Source organism: Octopus sinensis, linkage group LG12, assembly GCF_006345805.1.
Source record: "Octopus sinensis linkage group LG12, ASM634580v1, whole genome shotgun sequence".
NCBI lineage: Eukaryota > Metazoa > Mollusca > Cephalopoda > Octopoda > Octopodidae > Octopus > Octopus sinensis.
The window spans coordinates 36,046,534-36,073,105 of record NC_043008.1 but is presented as its reverse complement, the minus strand read 5'-3'; the positions used below and the strand labels follow the sequence as shown (position 1 = coordinate 36,073,105).

General features: G+C 37.5%; 1 protein-coding gene across 4 annotated transcripts in view; it reads left to right on the top strand.

Moving 5' to 3' along the window:
• The window catches only part of LOC115218018 (C-myc promoter-binding protein), a 167,549-nt gene that overhangs the window by 8,612 nt on the left and 132,365 nt on the right, over positions 1-26,572 (top strand). The window lies entirely within an intron of this gene.

Genomic DNA, 26,572 nt, shown 5'->3' with positions numbered 1-26,572 from the left:
TAACCACTGTTTGTTACCCCCCTATACACACCTCATGCATTTTGCATTGTTTACTAAACTGGCTGCGGTGCAGTTGTAGTTGTAATGCTTGAAGCTTTATTATACACAATATCGGTGATCTCTTTCTTCATACGAAATATTCTACACCACAGTCCAAAGATAAGGTTGCTGTAGTTAGACCACAATCCAAACAGAGATGACAGCTGCTTCTGTCACACACCATTAGTATGCTGTGGGAATAATTGATTTCTAACATTGGTACAAGGCTTCTTATTTCAGAGGTGTATATAATGTAGTCGATGGGATCAATACCAGTATGTATGTATGTCCTCGTCTCTCTCTTTTTCAAAAGCGAATTGCTCTCAATAATAATAGCTAACATTACTACGAAGGATTAATTGTGTGAAAAAGGTGACATATCGATTTAAGCGAAATAGTACATTTAGTTATACTCATCTTATCAGGGAGGGATCGTAGTCGGAGCTCAAGTCTGAATGTAAAGGAGGCATTTTTCACCTGATGCTATTTCATTTCCTCAACCCCGTTTCCCTATTTCCCCCTAGAAAAAGGATTTCCATCACAATTTCACATTTTTTTCTTGACACTCTCCTGACTTGATGTCCGCTTATGAAAAACAAAACATGGACCAAAACCATCTCACTACAGCAACTGTCATTCCAGTTTAGACGTCTGACTGCAACTGTTGTTCTCTGTGTTGTGGTCTAACTAGGTAACAAGAAATGCTTTTTTTTCTATTATAGGCAGTGGCTAATAACCGATGCTCTACTTGTCACCACTTAAGGACCCACAATACACTGATTGTAGACAGGGATATACAATTATATGCTCCAACTATAGATAACTCTTTAAATAATCATCCAACTCAGTTTTCACTGCAACCTGCCTTTAGTCTGCTGTAAAACAACCATTACTATTTAGCATATTCTCTGAACACAAATCACTGAATTACTCAGAGGCGCCATCCTCATGAAAAACAATAGTTAAGTTACTTAACTATTTAATTTAAAGTCTTACTATAACTGAAATAGTGTACTATTGTGTCACTGCATCTAATTACAGCAGGCTTCAGTAATTCAACAGTCGTTAGCTACATCCTAATTATAGACCAACTACTTATTATATACTACTATTTATTTATGGTAGACTGACTGCTATACTCATCAGTATAGATGTCTAACAAGGTTTAGCTGTTTTCTTCACCATAGCTGTATAGACTGTTGACAACTTACTACAGCAATAACCACCACTGAGTGGGTTGTTGACTAATTACTACAACACCAGCCAGCACTATAACAACAATCAGTGGACGTGCCTTTCTCTTCTTGGTAGCTTCTCGACTCCTAGAAAAACGATTCTGCAATTTCTTGCCGAACAACCTGCACAGATCATTAATGTATAGTGATCGAATGTTTGTGCTGTACATGAGTTTATTCCCTCAATTAAATCAAGATTATCTGTACAGGTGCACAAGTGTGCCACACATTAGCTGTCAAATGGATTGCAGAACAACATGAAATGAAATACTTTGCTGAAAAACACAATGTATATCTGGTTCAGGATTGAAAACCACAAACTCATGACTGTGAGTGCAACACACTAACTGCTAGGCCATATGCCTTTTCCTCATGTGCCAGTATACAACAATATACCTATTTCTTTACTACCCACAGGGGACAAACAAGGACAGACAAATGGATTAAGTCGATTATATCGACCCCCATGTGTAACTGGTACTTAATTTATCAACCCCAAAAGGATGAAAGGTAAAGTCGGCCTCGGCGGAATTTGAACTCAGAATGTAACGGCAGACGAAATACAGCTATGCATTTCGCCCGGCGTGCTAACGTTTCTGCCAGCTCGCTGCCTTCAACAATATACCACACACTAACCATTGTCATAACCATCAGGACTAAGACCCAGTGTGTATTATTCTATCAGATAAGTGGATGCTTCTACTATAGTTTGCAGTTCTCTATTGGAGTAGCATTACAGGAAAATTGTGAAAACATGTATTCTACATCTCATTTTGTTTTATAAGTGCTTCAGATTTTTGACTTCATATCTCAAGATGTTTTTAATGGCTAAAGCTGATTGAATGGCAATAACAGGAATAGAGGAATAAAACTACATACCTGAGTATGTAGTTTCATCACTATATTTTCTGAGTTCAGTTCCTGCCAAGGTTGATTTTGCATCTTTACAGTATAGTGTTGATAAACTAAGTACCAGTCATGTACAGGTCAATTTCTCTCTATAGGAGTGATTGTTTTAGAAAATATTATTACTGTCATTCACACTGGTTAATTGGTGAGATCATTAGAGCATTGGATAAAATGTCTTATATTATTTTGTTACAGACCTTTACATTCTGAATTCAAATTCTGATGAGGTCACTTTTACCTTTTGTCCTTCCCAGATTGATAAAAGGAAATACCAATCAAGTAGCAGGGTTGGTTCAGTCAACTAACTTTTCTTTATAATTTGCGGCCTTTGACCTATGTTAGCTATAATTGTTATGAAGAGTGTGGTAGATGGTATAATTGGATAGATTTGGACAAATGGTCTCTTGTGGTATTTGGTTCCATCTCTTTATGTTCTGAGTTCAAAACCTTGCTGAGGTGAAGTATCATCCTTTTGATGTTGATCATACCATTCAAGTATTGGGATCATCATAATGAATTATATTCCTCCCACATTGTATCTATGAAATTATTAATAAAGATTAAGGTAGGGAGCTGGCAGAATCATTAGCTCAGTAGACAAAATGCTTAGCAGTATTTCACCTATCGCTACGTTCTGAATTCAAATTCCGCTGAGGTTGACTTTGCCTTTCATCTTTTCAGGGTTGATAAATTAAGTTCCAGTCAAGTACCGGGGTCAATATGATCGATTGTACCCCTCCCCTCAATTCCAGGCCTTTTGCCTTTAGTAGAAAGGATTATTATTATGGCCATGTACCAAAATTTGAAACATTAATAGGCACAGTCTAAATGGATCGGAATTGGAATTGCTAACTTTTCAAGAACTGGGCGACTTCGCCTGACTCTGCGGCCCCTTCCATCTGTCCTTCTGCAACAGTGCTTGCGGTGGTTTGGCCATGCATGTAGGCGTCCAGTGTGTGAACTGAGCCGTGATGTCCTTCTCCCAACTCCATTTCACAACTGGCGGAAACGTGCGGGCGGGCAGCTGAAGACCTGGGTTATGACGATCAAGGAGGACCTCTCCATGCTCACGGGACCGCAGGTGGTCGGCTTGCGCTGATGGAACCCTGACTGGCGCAGGACTGTCGTGCGTGGGTTGCCATGGTTCGAGATACCTCGAGGGTGGTAGAAGCCGACTCAACCTGCCCAGGGTGAATGTCGCTACAAGTACGAACTGGGCAACATTAGGCAGAGTAGCTCATCAGTGTCATTAATTCATTTATTATATATTTTAGTATATATATTTCTGGAGGCAGCACAAGGACATCATCATCCCCTTGAGATCCATACTCTAAATGTGACCCAACGTTCCATTTCATAGCTCTCTGTTCTTACAATTGAAATTAACTTTGCCTGTTTGTGAAGAAGTAGTGAGTAAAGTACCTGTGAGACACCAAACTGTCTATAGAACTTTTTCACTTGCATTTACCCTTCTTTTACGAAAGGCCTTGTGTTTAGTCAAAACAATCCAGAGGTGGTGGGAACAGATGTTTGTATTAAATGTTTTTGTCGTTTTGAAATGGCTTTGTCTTACAAGATGACCGCAAAAAAAGGTAACATTGCATTGCCCCCTTCCCCACTCCACACAACAAACAAACGTATGCATGTGTACTTTGTCTCACATGCAGGCTGATCAAAGACAAATCAATCAGATGAACTCACAGAAAATTAGTGATTTAATAAAGCATGGATTAATTTAGAACAAATGCCTGTGTAGACACACAGAAATATTGCAACGTGCAGCACACAAATTTATTGCGAGCTTGTATGGAACATCTGTCTACAAAAACAGAATACAATAATCATTATGGCCACAACCAAGTTGCAATTTATTACATTTCATTGATTCTTCAATCACCAACTCATATCCACTCCACTGCTCTTTTTTGTATCAGATTTTGCTGGTTCTCTTGCACTTTTTATTGCATGCACTTTAACTTTGACAGACTATTTGAGCTGGTAAAGATAACGAAGAACTAGGTTACACGCATATATGAATGTCTAATATGTATGTCTTTCTCATGTGCGTGCGTGTGTATTTATCTTTTACTTGTTTCAGGCATTAGACCGTGACCATACTGGGGGTACCACCCTGAAGAATTTTTAGCCCCACTACTTTATTTTTAAGCTTGGTATTTATGCTATTGATTACTATTGATTATGCTATTACTAACTTACAGAGACATAAACACACCAGTACTGGTTGTCAAGCATTGGTCAAGCAGACACAACAAACTTCTTTCAGTTTCCAAATCCACACACAAGGCTTTGGTTGGCCCAAAGCTATAGCAGAAGACATTTGCCCAAAGTGCCAGAAAGTGGGACTGAACCCCAAACCATGTGGTTGTGAAGCAAACTTCTTACCACACAGCTATATCTACATCTATACATGCATACACATTTCTGTTTGCACACACACACACACACACACACACACACACACACACACACACACACACACACATTTCTAGTGGCTCTTCTGTCATGAACCACCATCAGTATTCAAAATTTAAGTACCCCAAAAATTAAATAGCTATATTTTTTACTAATTTGTTTGCTTGTTTGCTTGCAAAAGAAATAAAATCCAAATCATTGATGGAGAAGACAAAAAAAAGTTTTCAAAATAATGATATCTCTTAACTTTCACTGTTTTAATCATTGGATTGTGGTCATGCTGGAGCACTGCCTTGAAGGATTGTTTAATGGAACAAATTGACCCCAGTACTTTTCTTTTACAGTGTGGTTAGAACCTGGTGCAGCTCCCCAGCTTACCAGTATTCAGCCAAACTGTCCAACCAGCATGGAAAACAGATGTTAAATGAAGATGATGATGGTGTGCTTATTCTTTTAGTTTCCATTGCTAAACAGCTAAGTTACAAGGATGAAGACAAACCAACACCAGTTGTCAAACATTGGTGAAACAAACATATATATATATATATATATATTGTTGTATTTTGGAATGGTCATGTTGCCAGTTTAGCCAATAAAAACACACACACTATATATTTGGTGTTAATTTGTGGCTAATCTGGCAACATGGCCATTCCTAAATACAACAATATCTGTTTCAACACACGATTTCACATCAAGAATCTTGCAAAACAAATATATAAACATGTGTGTATATATATATATATGTATGTATAGATAAACAGACAGACAGGTTTTCATACAGTTTCTGTCTCCCAAATTTGCTTACAAGACAATTATTAGTTAGCCTGGGGCTATTGTAAAAGATACTCTCCCAAAGTGCCACGCAGTGTGACTCGACTCAAAACCACTTGGTTACAAAACAAGCTTCTTAGTAACACGGCCATATCTATCTATATATATATATTATATATATATATATATATATTTATATATCAAAATAAGCAACACGATCGTTCTGCATTACCTCTGGATATTCTTGTTGCTTATTTTGATTATAATCGCCCCATTTAAATTATATGGATAATACCATACTAAATTCTGGTGCCTTTAACTTAAGTACCATATTCATTTGAATCTAAATTTTACTGAACTTATATATATATATATATATATTATATATATATATTACTTAAACAGTTTATAGGATCTCATGGTTGATGGAAGGTGTGTATTATATGGAAAACAAAATATAATGCAAATATCTTACATACTCAAAGTTCCATAGTAAAACAATGTTTCATGTATTGATGGCTATGACAAATGTAAAAGATATTCAAATACTGACTATGTATGGACACAAAAATCTTTGTTTTTAGTTGTTAACATGATATATATCACCACCATCATTTAACATCCATTTTCCATGCTGGCATGGGTTGTACAGCTTGACAGGAGCTGGCAAGACAAAGGACTGCACTAAGTTCTACTCTCTGTTTTGGCATGGCTTTTACAGCTGGATACTCCTCCTAATGCCAATCACTTTACAGTGTGGCCTGGATGCTTGTTACATGACACCAGTACTGGCAAGATCACCAAGTAACTTGCAAGACAAAGATCCTTTGCGAGGTGGGGAGTACTGGAGGAGGTGGCTTTGTGTCTGGTGATGAGAGACTAGTTTGACAGAGGGACAAAAGGGTCTTGCTGTAAGAGATATATGGTTACCACAGTTAGAGAGTGAGGGAGATGGTGGTGATGTGCCTGGGTATACTCTCAAAGTACAGTGATAAGGATATGAATTGGATTGTAGAGCATTGCTAAGGGTGCATGATTAGGGTTCATGTGAATGCAAAGAAGAGGGATGGGAGAGAATAGAGTGACAGCTGAGATCTGGGTATTACAGAGGGTGGAGGACAGCAAGATAGCAATGATATAATGGGCAGAGTAATGAGGACAGGTTTAGGCTGCATGTGTATAGATCTGCTACTGGGTATGAATATAAAAACTGCATTCCTCTGCCAAGCCAAGTTAAGCCAGTGTGGTGGAGTAAGCTTGTTAAACCAGTCTGATCTCAAGCTCACATTCACAGCCTCCACATCAGACCATGGTTGGTGACAAGAACATGCCGAGTCCTTCGTCCTGCACTGGACTGAAAATAGGCAATCCAGTCCAATCTATATGTTTGTGGTCTGCAATTTTTTTTAAATACCATCCAGAACAACTTACACATTTTCCATTGTCTTGAATTACTTGTTTCAGTTATATTTAAGAATGTGGTTTAATCTCCACTAAAAAGACATCAGATAATCTAATCCTTCTGAAGTTAGCTTTGTCTTTCATCTTTTCAATGAAGTACTGGGGATTATGTAACTGACTTGCCCCTACCTCTCAAAATTGCTGGCCTTGCACCAAAATTTGAAACCGTTATTAAAGTCAAGTATGTGATGGGATTGTTATAGTTTTGGCCATGTTACTAGTAAGTGGCTTGTTGAAATGATGGTTAAAGGAAGAATGTCATAAGACAGTTATAAGGTTTCTGAACAATTAGCTCATTGGTTGTGAGTTCATATCTATTGTAAGTTTTGTCGTTTCTAGGCAAGACACTTAATTCTACTTGCCTCAATTGCACCTAACTATTCCTGAATAGGATGAAGACCTGTAAACATGAAAATGCTGACCTGATGGAGTTTTAAAGAACTGGTGCTCAGGTCTTGTTTATAGCATTAAGCAGATGAGCCTTTCTGTATAATCTGTGAATTGAACGTTAATGTTGTTTAAACCCCAATGCGACAAAGGCATGACTACCAATTTTGTTCCAAACAATGCTATCAAATGTCTTTTTTTTTTTCAGTCTATAGATTGTAATTAAAAGGAGACTTGGCTGCTATTTCTTGCAGATTGAGCCACTGCATAAAGGCTCTATCAGCTGAATATGCTTCACTAAGGAGGTCCAATAAAACTGAAACATGTTACCTTCTGAAGTTGACTTTTAAAGACAAGGTCCACTTCATTAACTTGTCTTAACATGCCAATACTTTTACTTAGTTGATCTTACTGAAAAATCTAGTTTCCTTTTTTTATCTTTAGTCAACCAGTTGCATGAATAATCTCTGTTAATTGAAGTGTTTCAACTTTATTACGCAAGACTTTAATACATGACTGTTTAGCACACAGACCACCACCATTCTGATTCAGTTGACTAAATAACCTGTTCAGTGTATTATTGTGTGACTGAGTTTTCCACAGATATATACCTATAAAATAATCCTCAGGCAGGATCAGCATAACACAGTGTATAAGGCAGGCCCCTTTCTAATTACTGGTATAGTACTTCTGATGGCCATCCATACAATTTCTGTGTACCTGGTTTCATTTGAAAGGCTTTATTTCACCTGTGATTTGGAGTTGTGATAAAAGACACAGGGCCAAGATGTCACACAAGGATATCAGATCCAAGGTTTGGTTAATGTAGAGCAAAATCCTTAACCACTCAACCATGCCTACATCCATAAAACACATGACAACAAGTACTATTACTGTTACTACTGCTGCTGCGTTCCAGTTTATGTGAGGTGGTTGTGTGTAATAAAGCATTTAATACCCACTCCTGACAATTTTTTTTATTTTTTTAATCTTTTATAAATTGTTTTATTATTGCCCTGGTCTGTTCTGATATATATATTCTTTGTGGTTGACATTACAAACTTGATTCTTTTCTCCCACGCACAACTGTCTCTCTCACTAGCCCACTCACTTCCTTCCTGACACACATATCAACACACACCTGCTACACTGCCTTTCTGATATATGTATACTCACATTTACATGTGCATACATTTACACACCAACATTGTCGAATATGGTATTTTTTTTTATACTAAAATTAGTAAGATTGATTCTATTTGACAAATTTAATAAAACCTCCATGAAATTTCATAAAGCTTTTGCCAATCTACTAGTTGCTTCCTTTCTACGAAATTTTACCTTTTGTTAAATTCTATTTAACAAGTTTGATGTCCAAATGTCTGAGTATGTTTTATAAGGGTTCATTGAGCAGGTGCTACTCATTTTCAGTCACTGGTGACCCATTGTTGTAATTTCCTAAGTTGTGACTCATCTGCTTCAGTATTTCAAATGTGTTTTGTTTTATCTTTATTTAATGACTTTTTTAATGTATATTTAACTTAACCCATATATCATAATGGCTTAGAAAATGAGCTATAAAGAGTGATTTATGAGAAAACCCATGCAGGGAAGAAAGCCAACATAAACCTAGATCTGAACAGAATTTTCACTTGTCATAAAGTGCCTTAAGATTAGTTGTTTTAGTCCAAGTTCAAAAAACCTGAAACACTGTTGTGATTACCTGGGAGTCTCTTACTATATTTGAGAAACATCTTGACAAAATGTTTAGAAAATGTTCAAGTAATTGCATAGATGTTTAAAGTAAGTGATTTCTTGTGACCTTCTACTTTTTCATTTAGCATGTTTCAGCAACTGAAAATGTGTGTGTTTATGTGGCAGAATGAAAGTTTCCCATTTCAATAATACATCATCTTCCAGCTTTTTTTAAAATCCCATGCATACCTGATTTTAGAATTGCTAAGGGAATTGGGGAATTAAGTAGGCAATAGCAAAAACACTTTTTTTTGCTATTACATTAGTTATAAATACATGGAAATTCTTACATCCAGATTAAAGAGTATTCAGTGGTCATTGATTCTTGGTAAAAGTATAGATTTATCTACAAAGAAAAAATTCTTTTTTATATAGTTAGATTTCATGGAAGCCATACTGAGAAAAAAGAAAAAAACAATTGGGAAATTTTAAACTCTTTTAGAAATCATTTGGTTGTACAATGTCTAAATTATTTACAATTCTAAAAGTAATATTTTAGCTAATAACATGGTATCATCTCCACTTAAAAATCTGACTGGCTATGTAAGTGTTGAAAGAAATCAAAAAGTAGTATTTGTATCTTCTGACGCAGACAGTGCCATGTCTTTTGTACAAGACTGTATGCTATGCATCTTATGCATGTTCTGAACTTTCAATTTCCTTGAAACTGACTAAATGTTATTTTATATTTGTCAAATAATCCAGGAGATGGTCTTCAATTTGCAGAATTTTAGGAATGTACCCATACTGATCCTTAAAAGATAGCTGTAACTGATTAGCTCTTCAACAAGTGGTAGAAAGAATATAGAATAAATATGAATTCTTAGTCTGCTTTATGTAAATGAAATATTTAGACTACTTGCCTAATTTTATTAAAAGAGAAGTACTAAAAAGATAAAGATACATTGATGATCCTTCAATATATTGTCCTTCAAATGAAATACATCATGAAACCAATGAAATTGCCTATAGAATTCCTACTTAAGATGTCAGAAACGGTGTACCTTTTCCAGTTTCACCATTTCTTCCCCCACCTCATCTGAGGACTATTGCTTACCATGACACACAGCAATGTGCATGAATTCTGGACATATTGTACTCCGATGTCCAGTGTATTCCTGTATGCATATAGATTCTGGGTTTGGTTACAACTAAAGAGGGTAAGATTGATTCTGCATTTATTGTGGGTGGCATACAGCACATTGTTTGGGGCTAGTGAAATTATTGATGTTGCAGTTACTTGTGCATTTACTTTTTGTGTTTGTCAGGGTTGAGTGGGAGGTGGGATGGCGGATTTTAGCAAGTTTTTCTAGTTGTGCTATGAAATGTATAATGTTTAGGAATGGATTCTTTATGTAACGCCAGAGATTTAGTGGTTGATCCTTACTGTAGTAAAAACCATATCTTTTACGTGACTAGGTAACCTTTGATTATTTTAATATTTCTGTCCATAACTTGTAATAATAATAATAATGCATAGGGCACTATTTGGGTCATCATATTTTGTCGTGGTTTCTTGTAGAGATAACATTTTGTGCATCAATTTTCTTCCATCGCTATCTTTTATGTGTGTTGTGAATATTGGAAGAGTTGTACTATTTGTATTTTTGCATTTCATGTATACATGCGTGTGTGGTATGCTTAATGTTACTGAGGATTAGTTGTATTTGATAGTCTCTTATGCTGTTGCTAAGAAGGGAAACAGAGGATTTAGATGGTGTTATTTCCAGTATGTCATTGTGGAAGTTTCTTGATGATTTGAATAGAGTTTAGAGTAGTTGTGCAGCAGTGTCTGGAGAATGGTGGCAAGATCTTTGTTATAACATAAGGCTGTCTGTATGTTACCTCAAATAAGATACCCACTCTACAAAACCTAGCAAACATGCTTGTCAGACATTGCTCAAAAATCAACTACAGGAACATAAATGACATATGCTGCATCCACCTAGAAGAGCATCATTCTAATTTCTGTTTTAATTTTTTCCATCAGGCATATAAAAACAATGGGAAAATTTTAAAAGGATCAGAGCCACACAAAAATCAATAACACACCTGATTTCCAGGTCTAGGAATTGTTGTACTCACAAATAGCTACAAGTCCTTGTACCAACTCTAGTAATATGGACAGTAGACAAAATTACAACTAAAACACAAGTAAAGTGATGTCATGTAAACATGTAGGAAAGTCCTTTATGCATCCTATAAAATTGTAGAGGGGTTGACCCGTGACGTCACTAATTTGTACTTCCTCTCCAAACCACAACACACATTTAGTCCATTCTTCACAAGCCTAACACAGTAAATATGATGCCGGCAACAACAAAACACCTACATATATGTACCATTTTAATACACTTGACTTCAGTAGAGCTTTGGATCCCATTGTCATTCCATACATACATACTCAGCACCACTTACAAAAGAACACAAAATGTATAGGTATACATATATAATGGATTACCTGTCAGGCTACCAAGCCTATGTAGTGCACGACCCCAACCTGCAATCATTTGAATGGAGTTCTTACTAGGATTTGTTCCCTCACCTACTCTTTTTTGCTTATACCTTCACGACCTTCCCATATCTCCACAAACGTCCTATGCATTATCAGTCTGTGTGGGTTTGACATTTTGATTTGGTTTTTATGTACCAAGCTTTGTTTCCAGTTTTTATAAACTAACAAGGGTATGTGTGTGTGTGTGTATATATAAACACATACACACACACAAAATTTCAAGATTTGCTCTTTCAGGCGTTGGTGATTATGCATTGTGTGTATGTGTAGTTTTTATATAAAGGTGCATAAGAAACAAATTTTTGTCCTGATATATATTGAAAAAATGATTATCTTATTAAGAAGATATTGTTCTCTTGTGTCACTTCATTTACACTATAATTCAAAATAATTGGATTATAATACAGTTCAAATTTCTTGAGCACTTTGGTAAACTTTGCATGGAAATACATTCTTAAGTATGTGTGTGTACACACGTATCCAAACGCATATATAAGGCTGTCTCAAGATTTATGAGTTAGGAAAAATAGGTGCTCATATATTGGTTAATAGAGTAGGCATATTTATATTCTATTATATATATTTATTGCTTTGTAGTAAGTTTGCTTTGCAACCTTATGGTTTTGGATTCAGTTCCACTGTACGACACCTTGGACAGGTGTCTTCTACCGCAGCTCCAGTGGATTTGGTAGACTGAAAGAAGCCTATTATATATGTGTGTTTGTGTCATGATGATGAATATGATACAACATTGGTTAAATTGGTGAGATGGAAAGTGTGGAAGCTCATCAGATGAACTGTACCTGTAATTCAGCAATCCCCCTCTTATCCCTAACATTGTATTAATGTTATTCTTTTTGAGGATTATGCTAAGGCTAGGGGTACACATCTCAACCATTTAAATGCTAATTCAATGAACAAATAATTGAGTTTATCGAATATTTTGAATACCTATATGTTAATAATGTTCATTTTACATGCTATGATGTACAACAGTGTAAACTTTGAGATTTCAACAAACATTGTGCTTATCAATCTTAATCAAGGACATTGGACAATCTTTTTATAAATTCTCACAGCTGACAGAAAAAGGGAATAGTAGGTTGGATTAATTTTAATCAATTGAGATTTCAGCAACTAACCTAGTCAAGTGAGAAAGTAGAGACTATATCGCTGTGGTTTTATAAAAAAGATAGTCCTTTGCAACTGTCCAGTAAATTTAAGTTTGATTTACACAAGTGTTGTTGTTAGCTGGAATCTATAGGTTTATATAATAGTACCTGGTAGCTTTTGCCTTCACTTGCTCATCTACACACACGTGTGTGTATACACATGATGGATTCTCTTCTATGTGAACTACAAATGAGGGTTCAGTAAAACAAAGTGTTAATCATATTCTATGGACATGAATGTGTCTCTTGAGGCCTACTGGTGCCTTGCAAACCTTTTGGCAAATGGAACAAGTGGAGGACTCTGTTTTCTTGAGTGCCTGTAGATCGTTCACTGTTTTCTTGAGTGGACAGCTAGGCCTGCTTTACACCGTACCACAAAACCACAATGACAGGTAAGGTTTCTATTTAGAGGAGCAGTGTTTTGCCAGCATGCTTTCATGCTTAAACAAAGTTGGTCCCAATGTTGGCGTCAACTTTGTTCAAATCTTACTTATATATCTTCTATCTTTCACTTGTTTCAACCATTAGGCTGCGGTCACGCCTTGACTTTTTAAGTGAATGAATTAACCTCAGGATTTATTTTTTAAAGCCTAATACTGATTCTGTTGGTCTCTTTTCCTGAACTTCTAAGTTATGGGGACATATGTAAAACACCAGTTGTCAAGTGGTGGCAGGGGGCAAACACACACACACAAACACACCCTGACAGACTTCTTTCACTTTCTGTCTATCAAATCCACTCACAAGGTTTTGGTTGAACTGGGGCTATAGTAGAATGGTACTGCACAGTGAGACTGAACCCAGAACCATGTTGTTAGGAAGCTAACTTCATACCATGCAGCCTTCTGCCTTAGTCATTGGCAAGTTGGGGCACCACATTGAAGGGTTATAGTTGAACAAATTGACCCTAGTACCTATTTTTTTAAATTGTGGTATCAATTTTTTTTTTTGCTGAATCGCTAAGTTACGGGATGCAAACAAGCCAACATCCACTGGTTATCAAGCTTACACTCATTCACTACAGGCTTCTTTCAGTTTCCGTCTACCAGATCTACTCACAAGGCTTTGGTCGACTCAGAGTTATAGTTGAGGACACTCGAGGTGCCATGCAGTGGAACTGAATCTGAAACCATGTGGTTGGGAGGCAAGCTTCCTACAAACACAGCCATTTGTGTGTGTGTGTGTGTGTGGTGTGTTTATATTACTCTTTTATCTGGCTAATGAGGTCACAGTTTCCTGAAAGCAGGCACACACATGTATTACCTTAAGCATTAATCGCTTTATTCAGATATGAAATGTGTAAATTTGTCTATGAATGAGTCATCCACTTGTATGTATGTGAGTGAATGTATACTATATAGACCTAATTTTTTTTATGCCCTGTCAGTCGGTGTGTGTGTGTGTGTGTGTGTGACGGAATGATGCTAACAGAAAATTACTTTGCACATAACCATTCGATATTGACTCCTCCCTTCTTACACACACACACACACACACATTTTTGTTTATTGTGTTTGTCAGTCAGATCTTACTATGACAGCTGTTGACCCGGTTTCATTTCTTGCCAACAGGGAGCCTCTCTGTTATCGCTGTACCTGCTTGAAATAGCAACCAAATATCCCTTTAACATTTTCATATAAAAATTTTTTTTTAAAAATAAAATGATTGGTACTTTGGAGGATCTTGTTAGATTTCTTCCAACCACTGAAAGTATCTCAAATTTTCTCCACTGACATAACTTCTTTATTAAATTTCTAGAAAAATCTTGAGTGCGGTTTTTGACATCAGCATGCAAAACTATATTTCTTGGAGAATATTTTTTTTTTCTAGTAGTGAGGCTCGCCTAGTGATGAGCTAGGTTTCATGCAGCCCACTGCTTGAAAAGGGTTGCCCTTAATGTAATGCTTAAATTATAAGAAGGTATTCATGGTTTGAATGATTCTAGTAATGTTCACTTAATCATGGTTGACCTCAAGTCTCAACAACCATTTTATTTCGATTCACTTACACATTAATTCTTTTGATATCAACGATCTTGGATTTGTGTGCGCACAATAGAGTCTAATGTGCTCATTCGATTCCTGTTAGGACTATAATCACTTCTCTTACAATTTACTTTTCAGCTGTAGTGGGTGGATGTGTGTGTGTCATTTACCTTTTACTTGTTTCAGTCATGAGACTGCGGCCATGCTGGGGTACCACCTTGGGGAGTTTTTAGTCGAATAAATCAACCCCAGTGCTTATGAGCTGGCAGAAACGTTAGCACGCCGGGTGAAATGCGTAGCCGTATTTCGTGTGCCATTATGTTCTGGGTTCAAATTCCACTGAGGTCGACTTTGCCTTTCATCCTTTCGGGGTCGATAAATTAAGTACCAGTTACGCACTGGGGTTGATGTAATCGACTTAATCCGTTTGTCTGTCCTTGTTTGTCCCCTCTGTGTTTAGCCCCTTGTGGGTAGTAAAGAAATATATATATTTTTTAAAGCCTGGTACTATTCTATCATTCCCCTTTGCTGAATCAATAAGCTACGGGGAGATAAACACACCAAAACCTGTTGTCAAGCTGTGGTGAGGGCAAAGACACACACATACACGTGTGTGTGTATTTATGTCTTTCAGTTTCTATCTACAAAGTACACCTACAAGGCTTTGGTAGAAGCCACTTACAACGCAGTGGGACTGAACCTGGAACCTTTTTCTTTTTTTATCGCTTTTATATCAACAGAAATTTGCAAAATTGGCTGAGGCCAAAATTTGTGTATTAGTGCCATGCATGAAAGTTTCAGCCCTTGAGTCACTTTGTAACTTTCTGCAAATTTGTGCGATAGATTGTGATGATCAGTTTGGATGTCTGCATGCCGATACCTATGACGACGTTCATGTGTGTGAAAAGAAGGGCATTCCTTGAAGAGAATGAAAGAGAAATGATTGGGCGAAGTATTTAAAGTAGGATCTGAATGGTGATAGATACACATTGGGGTTGACAGGGAAAGGAGCGAGAGATGTGGGTAGTTCTGAAGGATGAGCAGGGCTACAGTTCTCGAATTCAGAGGAACAGAAGTTGTGATGATAAAAGAGAGGGAAGAAACGTTCATATGGGAGCTTTGAGGTTGTCATGAGTCTTTGATAATTAGCCAGTGAAGTTTTTTTGTCTTTCCATTTTAGCTCAATATAGCTGTGATATTACTCTAGGTATGTAATCAACACTTCGTTGTGAGTCTTAATGAGCTTTGTAGATGGTTAATTTTTTTGTGATACAGATTTAAATAATAGTGTGTGTACTTGCTATGGATGATCATCTGAGCTTGTGAAAACTAGCATTTTATAGTGACGACAATGGAAATTTTAGCAGTTTGTTCATATGTAGAGAGAGTGAAGTACAAATTTATTTCATTGTATCTTTGAACACAGACCTTAAGACATACTTAGGGTCAGTGTTCATAAAAAAGCACAAGGTAAGGTCGGTGTGAAAGTTTTAACTTAAAACCTTAAAACTTAAGCTGCTTATGGATGGATTCTGTGTTCCGTTTAGTTAAATAGTAGAGTTGGGTGATATCTGCATAGGAGTGTGGGTTATTAGTAGTGAACGAGTAGGCTGCATTAATAAACCGAAGCAAGTGTTTGGGAAACCTAACCAAGTGTTGGTGTGCAGCAGAGTTGATAGTAGGCTGGGAGAAGTAGTGCAAAATTGTGTCTGACAGGAAACTTCTGATTTAATGTAAGACGGGTGGGAACTTTGTGTGAGAACTAGGCCTTCATCCAGACGTGGCCTAAGGGTTTTCTGATGTCAAATAAAACATTGTATTCAACAAAATCCTGAATGGTGGGTTGGGCCAGTTGCAAATGAAACAGAGCAAGCCTTCGGTAGATTTGATTTTACTGATGTTGTAATAGTGATTGTTGTTGTTACTGCTGCTTCACCTCAGGCCATCTCTGAATATTTAGGACTAAGACTATATTATTCAGCGTCTTCACACCTTTTTAAAGTTAATTTTTATTTGAGTTGTATGCTATTTCTATCAGTTTGAGCAATTACTGAGGCTTCTTCGTTTCTTGTTATATAACGGCGAGGATCTCTGGGTAGGAAGAGAAAGTCAATGAATGAAAGAGAGTAATGTTGGGTGTGAGTGGTTTTGGTAAGTAGTTAGGGTTTAGAGATTAAACACACTGCAGTTTACCCCATCCCAACCCCTAAGCATTGCCACATACCCAGTTACATTGTTTTATAATATATTTATATTCTTTTCTCATGCCGTTACGTTCTGAGTTCAAATTTCACCGAAGTCGACTTCGCCTTCATCTTTTCAGGGTCGATTAAATAAGTACCAGTTACGCACCGAGGTCGATGTAATCGACTTAACCCCTTTGTCTGTCCTTGTTTGTCCCCTCTATGTTTAGCCCCCTTGTGGGCAATAAGGCAATGAATATATTTATATTCTTGAGTTAATTCTCATCTATACATTGAATCAAGATATTTGTTATTATATCGTTCTCAAATAGTCCCTTATATCACATCCTACCGTTTTAAAAGGAAAAGGAAAAATGACTTCGTTGAACGATGGTAGTCCTAAAAGACGGGAAGGTCGAAACTGGAACGTATTTGATCATAAGTCTGCTTGATCTTGGCCTACTTATGAAACAGCAACAATCTAGTATTTGTAGTTATTCTGTCGAATACAGTAAAACGAAAGGCAGAGTTGAGGCTGGCGGTATTTGTACCAGAATGTAAAGCAGTCATTGACAAACGGCTGTCCACGGGACTTTTTCTGAATGGCATACATAACGAAAAATTACTTTGAAATTTTTTAAGTAGTGAGGCCAGCCTGATTGTGAGCCATGTCTCATACGCCCCCGTTTCTCGGAAAAAGGTTTTCCCATGGCTGACGTAAAGTGATATAACTAAATATCATAAGGCATTTCATCCGACGTTCTAAAGAGTCTGCTACCTGCTGTCCTAATAAAATATACAAGAGACAGCAGACTTAAAATTACTAGGCAGACACCCACCCACCCACTCGTTCGCTCGTTTCTCGTTTATTTAGAATGGAAGAGTATGAGAGTAAAAGTGCGCGATAGGTCATCCCTTAAAGGTGTAGACGTATGTGTTGTGTGTAGGGTACGATATGTATGTTTGTTGTTATTGCAATGAAACATCGCGTGCTTCAATTTGCTTTGAACTTCAATCAACCTGTGTTCAAAATTTTTCCCTTTTTTTTACTTTTTTTTTTGCTTGGCTATCCTCTCATACACGAGTTCTTATATTACTTTTATTGTTGTTATTTATATATTTTTTACTCGAATTCAGTCTTTTATTACACACCTCAAACCTGTTTCCCCATAGCTTTTTAGTTTTGTATTCGACGCATTCGCTTACTCATCCATTCACACGCTCGCACAGATAGCTACTGTACTTGCAACAATCGTACTGGCGGCAAATAGGGTTTCATGTGCTCTGTGTAATTGTACTACTAATGAGATTCGTTGGAGCTTTTTATTCAAACACGCTTGTGAAACATTTCTTTAAATATCTTTATCTTATGAGTCATAAGTTTCAAATTTCCGTGGCGGAAACTTTAAGGTTTATTATTATTATTTAAATTTCCTCTTGGTTGTAATTAATTGACTTTTAGTCATAACTTATTCAGCTGCCAGACGGTATTATTTATTGCAGAATCGTTAGAGCAGCGCCAAAAAATATTGTTCTGACAGTTTTCGGTTCTGAGTTCAAATCCAGGCGAGGTCAGTTTTGCATTTCATTCCTGCCCCTCTCGCTAAAATTGCTCGCTTTGTGCCTAAATTAGAAACAATTATTATTGGCACATTATTTACATTTGACGGATATTTGTCCTCTTGTTTGTTAACACAACGTTTCGGCTGATATACCCCTCCAGCATATGGCGTAGTGGTTAAGAGCACGGGCTAGTAACCTCAAGATTCCGAGTTCGATTCCAGGCAATAACCTGAATAATAATAATAATAATAATAATAATAATAATAATAATGAAAAATACCTTAGGAATGAGAACCCAGGTTCGAAATTTCCCCAAGACACCTGATGAAGGCTGGAGGGCATATCATACGAAACGTTGTGTTAACAACAAACAAGATGAGGACAAACATCCGTCAAATGTTTATAACTTACATAATTCCTCATCTCTTAAATATAGAACTGAATTATTGGGGTAGAATGAGTTAGAATTAGAGTTCTCAAGCCTTTCTTTACCTATCAGCCTCTTTGATCCCTATTTTACTCAACTGTTTTATAATTAAATACTATTAGAAATTGTATCATTTTTTGTGTGTGCATTGCAGAAGTATAACCAGCACATACATTTTAGCAACAAAATCTTATGTAGACCCCCGAAAGGTCATACGGACCCCGGTTGAGAACTCCAACCAAACTGACCAGTCACTTCTCTTCCGTTAGGGTCCCATAATGTTATATGTAATATAGCTAGAATATAGTCATATATATAACTGATATTATCTGTGTAATTAATTGGCAAAATCTCCCTTTAGAGGCTTTTAAAACTAGGAAAACAAGCAAGAGAGATAACTGCTATAAGATCATACTTATCTAAGTTTCGGCCAGAATTGGTCCAGGCCATGTCTAACATAACACTACGTGGAAAAGATATTTAATGATGTTTCATATTACGAATCATTCATTGGTTCCGTAACCGATTCGAGTAAAGAATTATTGTTCGCCAAGATATATCCTGGTGTAGGTGGATTGTCTGGAGTTTGTCGGAGATATTCGTCCTGGACTTTTTCGTCTCTTATGTGCCTTGGCATGATGTTAAAGAGAGCCGGGTCGGTTGAGGTGAAATAGTTCTTAGTGTTGCGATGTGACGCAAACATAATTTTTGTAGAGGACGAATAGCACTCGGGTGAATTTTAAAGTTGATGCTAACATTATTTGGGCATTGCTGTTGTAACATTTTCCATACAAATGATATAGCGCTCACGGTGGCATTGGAGGGAATAAAGTTTGAGTTTCTCGGGACTATCCCAATAATCAAGATTTGTCATGCCGTCAGTTTCCCTTGTGATCAATCTCTTAGGTACTTCAATTTTTATAATATTTTGTTTCCTGTGGGGAGACTATAGCGGAGAATACTATTCAAGGTGTGGATGGGAAAAGGTGGAGAAGGATAATTGTAGGAGTGCCTCTAGATCGCAAAGTCCCGAGGATCCAGAATTCTGTTCACCAGAAAACATTTAATCCACTTCAATGGTTTTCCTCGGATTCCAATGTTCGATATTTTGTTTAATAGGATTCTGTGGTCAAACATGTCAAAGGCCTTGCTGAAGTCCAGATAGATCACATCTGCGTTGGAGCCCTCTTCCAGAGCTTTAGGATGTCATCAAAGTGATGCAGGAGCTGTGTCAGGCAGTCCCTGCCTCTATGGAAAACTATGCTGGTTGAGAATAAGTAGGCTGTTAGTCTCCAGGAAGTGAGTTACTCAAGATTTCACCACTCTCTCAAATAGTTTGATGAAATGAGAGGTTAGTGAGATCGGTCGGTAATTCATTGCCAGCCAACTGTTGCACTTTTTGAAAACTGGGACAGTCGACTGTGATAAGAAATTTTCAGGAATATAGTCAACGCCCAGTGATTTCCTCCAGAGAATAGCTAAAAGGAATGCCAGTTGATGACGGCACTCCTTTAGGACTCTAGCAGGGAACCTGTCGCGGTTTGCACCCGAGTTGTTTGTAATTGTGTTAATAGCTGTTATGATATCCAGGCGCTAAATGATATGTCGGATAAAGTGTTCTGGGGGTTTGTCAGGATTGCTGAAAGTGGAGCAGTATTGCGTCTGCAGAATTTAAACTATATCTTCTGCACCACTATGTAGGGTGTCCTCTTCATCTACCAGAGCTCTAACAGATGAGGCAGCGATCTTTGGCGAACTCAAATAACACTTCGGGATTGACTTTTATTTTCTCAGTGGTCCATTTCTCTTTTGTTCTTTGACTATCGATGATAGCCTTCATGTAGGTCTGGATATAATGTTTCTTTGATTCCAATAAAATTATATCTGTCATGTGCGGGTGTTGCAGCTGGCAATAATTTAGCTGGTTGGCTTTTCGATTAGTCCTTTTTATTTCCCTTATAGGTACTCTTCTGTTCTCTTATGGTCGTGGACCGCTGTAGATTGTGGTTTGAACCCGTATTTGTGACAATGCCCATAAATAACTTACAGGACGTACTGGTGCTGCTTAGAGTGAGAGTGAATGAAAGACCAACCAATGATTGAAACATCGTGGGTAATTGCCTTCCGGTGAACATTGTGAAGGTCAAAAGGCTGTTCTGGGGCGAGATCATACTGCGTCGCTTTTGGTTGCCGGTATCTCAAACTACAGATAATCATATCGTAGTCAGATAGGAGAGTGTTTTCTACTGTAATATTATGGATAGTGTTAGTGTAGTTTCTAAACATACTTCGTCCAATGTGTTTTTGTTGTATCTCGTTGCCACAAGCACGAATTGAGACAGGAAAATTTCCTTCATGGATTCGAAAAGTGATTCCATTGCTGCTTTCTCTGGGGGTCGAAATGCACGCACCTATCTTCAAGATGTGAGTAGACCAGTCAACACAGAGGAAATTAAATGTCACCCATTATTAAAACATGATCAGATTGGCATTTTTCAAAAAAAGAATATTCATGAGGCATTCAGTGGTAGTGTTTGGGGTGGCCTGTAGAGCCCAGTTAACCGAAGTTTTCTGAAAATTTAGTCTCTGTAAACGGGTATCTTAAGTGCGTTTGTGTGTTCTGTTTAGCGTATTGTCGACTATTCAACAGTTTGCTAGAACTATAAACTGATGTTACACAATCAACGCTAATTATTCTGTCAATATGTTGCGGTTAATTTGACGTTAAAAGAACAAGCTGTTGTTGGTTAATGTATTTCGAAACTAGTTGGTTTTGACTGAGACAGAGAGAGAGAGAATAATTATTGTTATTCAGCTCCTGCCAGGGTCGGCTTTGCCTTCCCCCCTGGAATCGATAAAGTAAGTAGCAGTGAAGTATAGGGGTCGATATAATGTGTTGCCTTGTGCCTATGCTAGAAATCTATATTACTGTTAATAATGATAATAATACTTTATCATAACAGTAATTATGTCTCGCACTATGTAGTTGCAGCCCCTTAGTGTCTCTCTTTACTTGTTTCAGTCATTTGACTGCGGCCATGCTGGAGCACCGCCTTTAATCGAGCAACTCGACCCCAGGACTTATTCTTTTGTAAACCCAGTACTTATTCTATCAGTCTCTTTTGCCGAACCGCTAAGTAACGGGGACATAAACACACCAGCATCGGTTGTCAAGCAATGCTAGGGGGGACAGACACACAAACACACACACACATACACATATATATACACATATATACGACGGGCTTCTTTCAGTTTCCGTCTACCAAATCCACTCACAAGGCTTTGGTCGGCCCGAGGCTATAGTAGAAGACATTTGCCCAAGGTGCCACGCAGTGGGACTGAACCCGGAACCATGTGGTTGGTAAACAAGCTACTTACCACACAGCCACTCTGGGTTCAAATTCAGCCAAGATTCACTTAACCACCGCAGTCGTTAGAACAGGTACTTGTGAAGTACTAGTGTCATTCAAATCGATTACACTCTTTTAAAATGGATGGCTTTGTTCCAAGATTACAAAAATTATTATTATTATTATTATTATTTTTATTATTGCAGGCTGAAACGTTAGACGGAGAAAATGCTTAGTGGCATTTTGTCCCCGTCTCTACGTTCTGAGTTCAAATTCTGCCGAGATCGACTTTGCCTTTTCATCTTTTCAGAATTGACAAAGTACAAGTCGAGCCCTGGGAGTAGGGGTCGATGTGACCAACTTACTTCCTCCCCCGAAATTGCAGGCCGTGTGCAGCCAAAATTTGAAACCATTATTATTGTTTGTTGTTGTAGTAGTAGCAGTAGTGCCGGCGGCGGTGGTGGTGCATCACCAAAGACAGTACTGGGTCTTCGATGTTGCTTTTATATATATATAGGTAATATATATATATATATATCAAATAAGCTATGTTCATTTGGATTTCAGATTGAGAAGACGGTGAAATTCGAGTGATATCAATCATCGTTATTACTTTCTTTTCTTTTCTTTCGGTATGCGGCATTTTTGCCTATTTTACGTTCTGAGTTCAAATGCCTCCGAATTCGTCTCTGCTTTTCCTCCTCTAAGGGTCGATAAAATAAGTACCAGCTGAGTACTGGGGTCGATGTAATCGACTTATTCCCCCCCCCCGTAAATTTCTGGCCTTGTGCCCAAAATATTGTGGTGTTGAGTGTATTTACCCTCAATTGTGACACGATCCTTGGCAATAACGTATTGGTTGCTAACTGTACACCAAAGCATCACCACAGCTCTCCCTTTTTAAATACTGTTCACGTAGGAGAAAATGAAATAAAATAAAATAAATGCATGGTGTTATTTTATCTCTGTTTATTCATTTTTATCATGTCTGATATACGTATACGGGATAGGAGGTGTGAAGTAGATCTTTTATTATTAACAGCGACTAGGGAAGAACGAGATAGATAGATATATTTATTAATCATTGTCTCGGAAAGACAAAGCACCTGCAGGTCTTTAGTTTCCGTTTAGCTGCATTATTAAGTGTGCATTATTACGGGAGTGTTCGTGCAGGGTGAGGTCAATAACGAACAAGTTGGACCTGTGAATACCAGAATAGTTTCTCCAATTAGGGTTCGATCTTGAGTTATGGATGATCCCAACTGTTAACTAAAAGAATTGTCTATTGAATTTTATTTTTAAAAAAATGTTTAAATACATAAACAGCCTGTTGTAAACTGTTTTTTTTTTTGTTAATAAGATAAATAGTGGGAATGTTGTGTATGGTGCAGTTGTTAAATCTTATCAAACTGGATTATGGTTGCATTCCATCACATCTTTTTGTATATCCAGAACTCTGTTATTCGATACGCTTTTTTTCTTTCTTTTTTTTTTAATGGTAAGCTGTGATTTGATGGAAATTCTGCTGCTATTTCCAGCAGGCAGAGCGATCTCGACTCACATCTCGTTGGTTCTCTGTGATACCGTGTATTGGGTTTTGTGAAAAGAGTTATCTGACACTGATGGAGAATGTGCAGTTTATTTGCTATGAATGCAACTACGCCGAAGACCCTGTTTTCGGCAATGCAACAATGTTGATAAATAATAACAATTACTATTTTTAATACGCAGTGTTGTATACAACAGTATCTAATCTAACTAGTAGTAGTTGTTTACCCCTTCTCCCGTCGACCAATTACCAGAAGCATTTCAACCGTGGCCCTCCCATCTCTTCAGGTGTAGTGATTCATTATGTAATGCCTTTTTTTTCTTTTTAAATAAAGCGCATTGGGAGTAATTTGAGAAGGATTTTTCGAGACGTTTCATGCACCTCAGTTGGCTTGACTTTGTGGTAGTTGTTTAGCTCCAGGTCTTTCCTAATCGAAAAAAACCTTTCATTAAAAGGCATTTCAGACTCAACCATCCTGTTTTTAAGGATATTTAGGACTACATTATTTAATTGTCCTGTCCTTCTTCATGAGGGGAATTTAGCTGCTATTTCTAGCAGATAGTGCGGTCACTTAGAGGTCTCTCTTTAGCTTGGTGTGGCATAGAGTAAATGGTTTTAAAACTGTAGCGTGGCTAGCTAAGCATTGTTTTAATTCACATTTGTGTATAATGTAGTTGCGTTGATTGATGTTATAATGAGAAATAATAGTTTTAAATATAACCGTTCTAAACATTGCTGTGAGCGGTCTGCTCTCCGAGAGAAGTTCCTCCAAGCGAAAAGTGATTTTCGTTTTGTGCATTTTATTTTGAAATGTGAGAACTCGGGCTATATATTTTTATTTGTTCATTTATTTACTTGTATATCTGTAATTATCATTTAAAATAAACCTCTTTCCAAGGCGTAATCTTCGTTTATTTCCTCCGTTTGTTAATCACAACGACCGCCGCTACGCTTGTTAACTTTTAGATCTGTTATTGACTTGAACAAAGATTAGCGTTATTTCTATTACAATCAGTAGTTGTAGTAGTAGTAGTGGTGGTGGTGGTATTATTATTTCATTGCAGCCTGGTGATGTTGCTGCTATTGCTGCCAACACTGTTGCACTGGCTGGCTTAACTAACGACGTAATACTTTCTAGCTACAAACACAGCTCACTGAGCTGAGATAGACAGTTTTAGAGAGCGCCGGACTAGCTACAGATAATGTTATGCAGCAAATGTGTTTGTCGCCTCTTTTAATATTATCATTTTACTGAAGTATTTGTTCACAAAAAAAAAAAAAAAAAATTCTAATTAATTGAAATAGCCCGCTGAGTCGGAGAAATTATACGCACCCACTCCTCTCCTTCCTACACCCCCCAAAATAAACCCTAGTGGCAATTGTTAACGACTCTCCAGAAGAAAAATAATTTCAGTTAATTTATGTGTAGAGCAGGGGTTCCTGATCTGGAATGTAAGATGATATTCCAGGAGTTGCAGCAAAGAGGGTAAAGTAATCATTAACTATTATTATTCTACCAGTGCTGCGTGTGGTTTATCATCATCGTCGTCGTCATCGTTTTACATCTGCTTTCCATGCTGACATGAGTCAGATGTGTCGTCATGGTGTGAACCAGTTCTTATTGGGAGACACTGCTCTCACAGACTGGTATCAACGTCACGTTGATTTGGTTCCTATGGCTAGATGCTCTTCTTGTCGCTAACCACTTCACAGAGTATACTGGGTATATTTTAGAGGCACTACAGAGGTTAAGTCCTCATTGAAATAGGACTTAAGGGACATCTTAACTCTAGCTTCTCCTTTGCTCATTTACCATCCATTTTACAGTGTGAACTGGCTAAATTTTCCTGGCACCCACATTAGTGAGGTTATCAAGTCCTTGGCAAGACAGGACTAAAGAGGCCTCTCGAATCTACTTTTCCTCTGCTCACCAATCACTCTACAAGCTGCACCAGGGTGTAGGGAAAATTATTTTAACATTGATGTTTTCATCTTCAAATAGAACATTACTTTGTAAGAACTTTGAACATTTATCACATATTTCCTAGAGCATAGAAAAGGTTGGATAAAAAGTTTGATATTTGTCTACAAGCAAGGGACAACTCTGGACATATTTCAGTCTATTATACCTCACCAAGGTACTATAGTCTAACTGAAGTTGACAAGCAGTTAAGATTTTTACATATAGCATGTGCTATGAATAATTTTGACCAGTGTAACTTGCATCATTAAAAATATGAGTCTAGGAAAATCACTCAAATGGACCGGGAGTTTGCTTCCTAGTTACATGGTTTCAGGTTCAGTCCCACTGCGTGACACTTTGGGTAAGTGTCTTCCTCTATAGCCCCGAGCCGACCGGAGCTTTGTGATTGCATTCGGTAGGCGGAAGTTACTGCCGTGTATGTATATGTGCGTGTAGGTGCTCAGTGCCTCTCCGAAAGAGAGAGAGAGAGAGGGGACCAATGGCATAAATTTAGATATTTAAGTTAATAGGAAATGTACTGAATACTGTATGTAAGAAGAAAAAAATTAAAATTCTTCAAATATCTGTTTGCTCTTTCCTAATCACCTCTACCCCCCCCTCTCTCTCACACACACACACACACTTATGCATGCATACCTGTTAGTTATTGGGAAAAGAAATGAAAGGGCTTAATTGTTAGTGACTGCAACTCTTGCAGAGACTAATAATTCCTGCTAGACTTTTGTTTTTTGTTTCCAACTAAGAGGTAAATTTTGATTAATTGAGAATTGTTTCCATGCATCATTCAGTTCATCACCTCGTCAGCTAAAATGGCATTGACCAAATTGAGTTGTTTCCCTTAGCTCAAT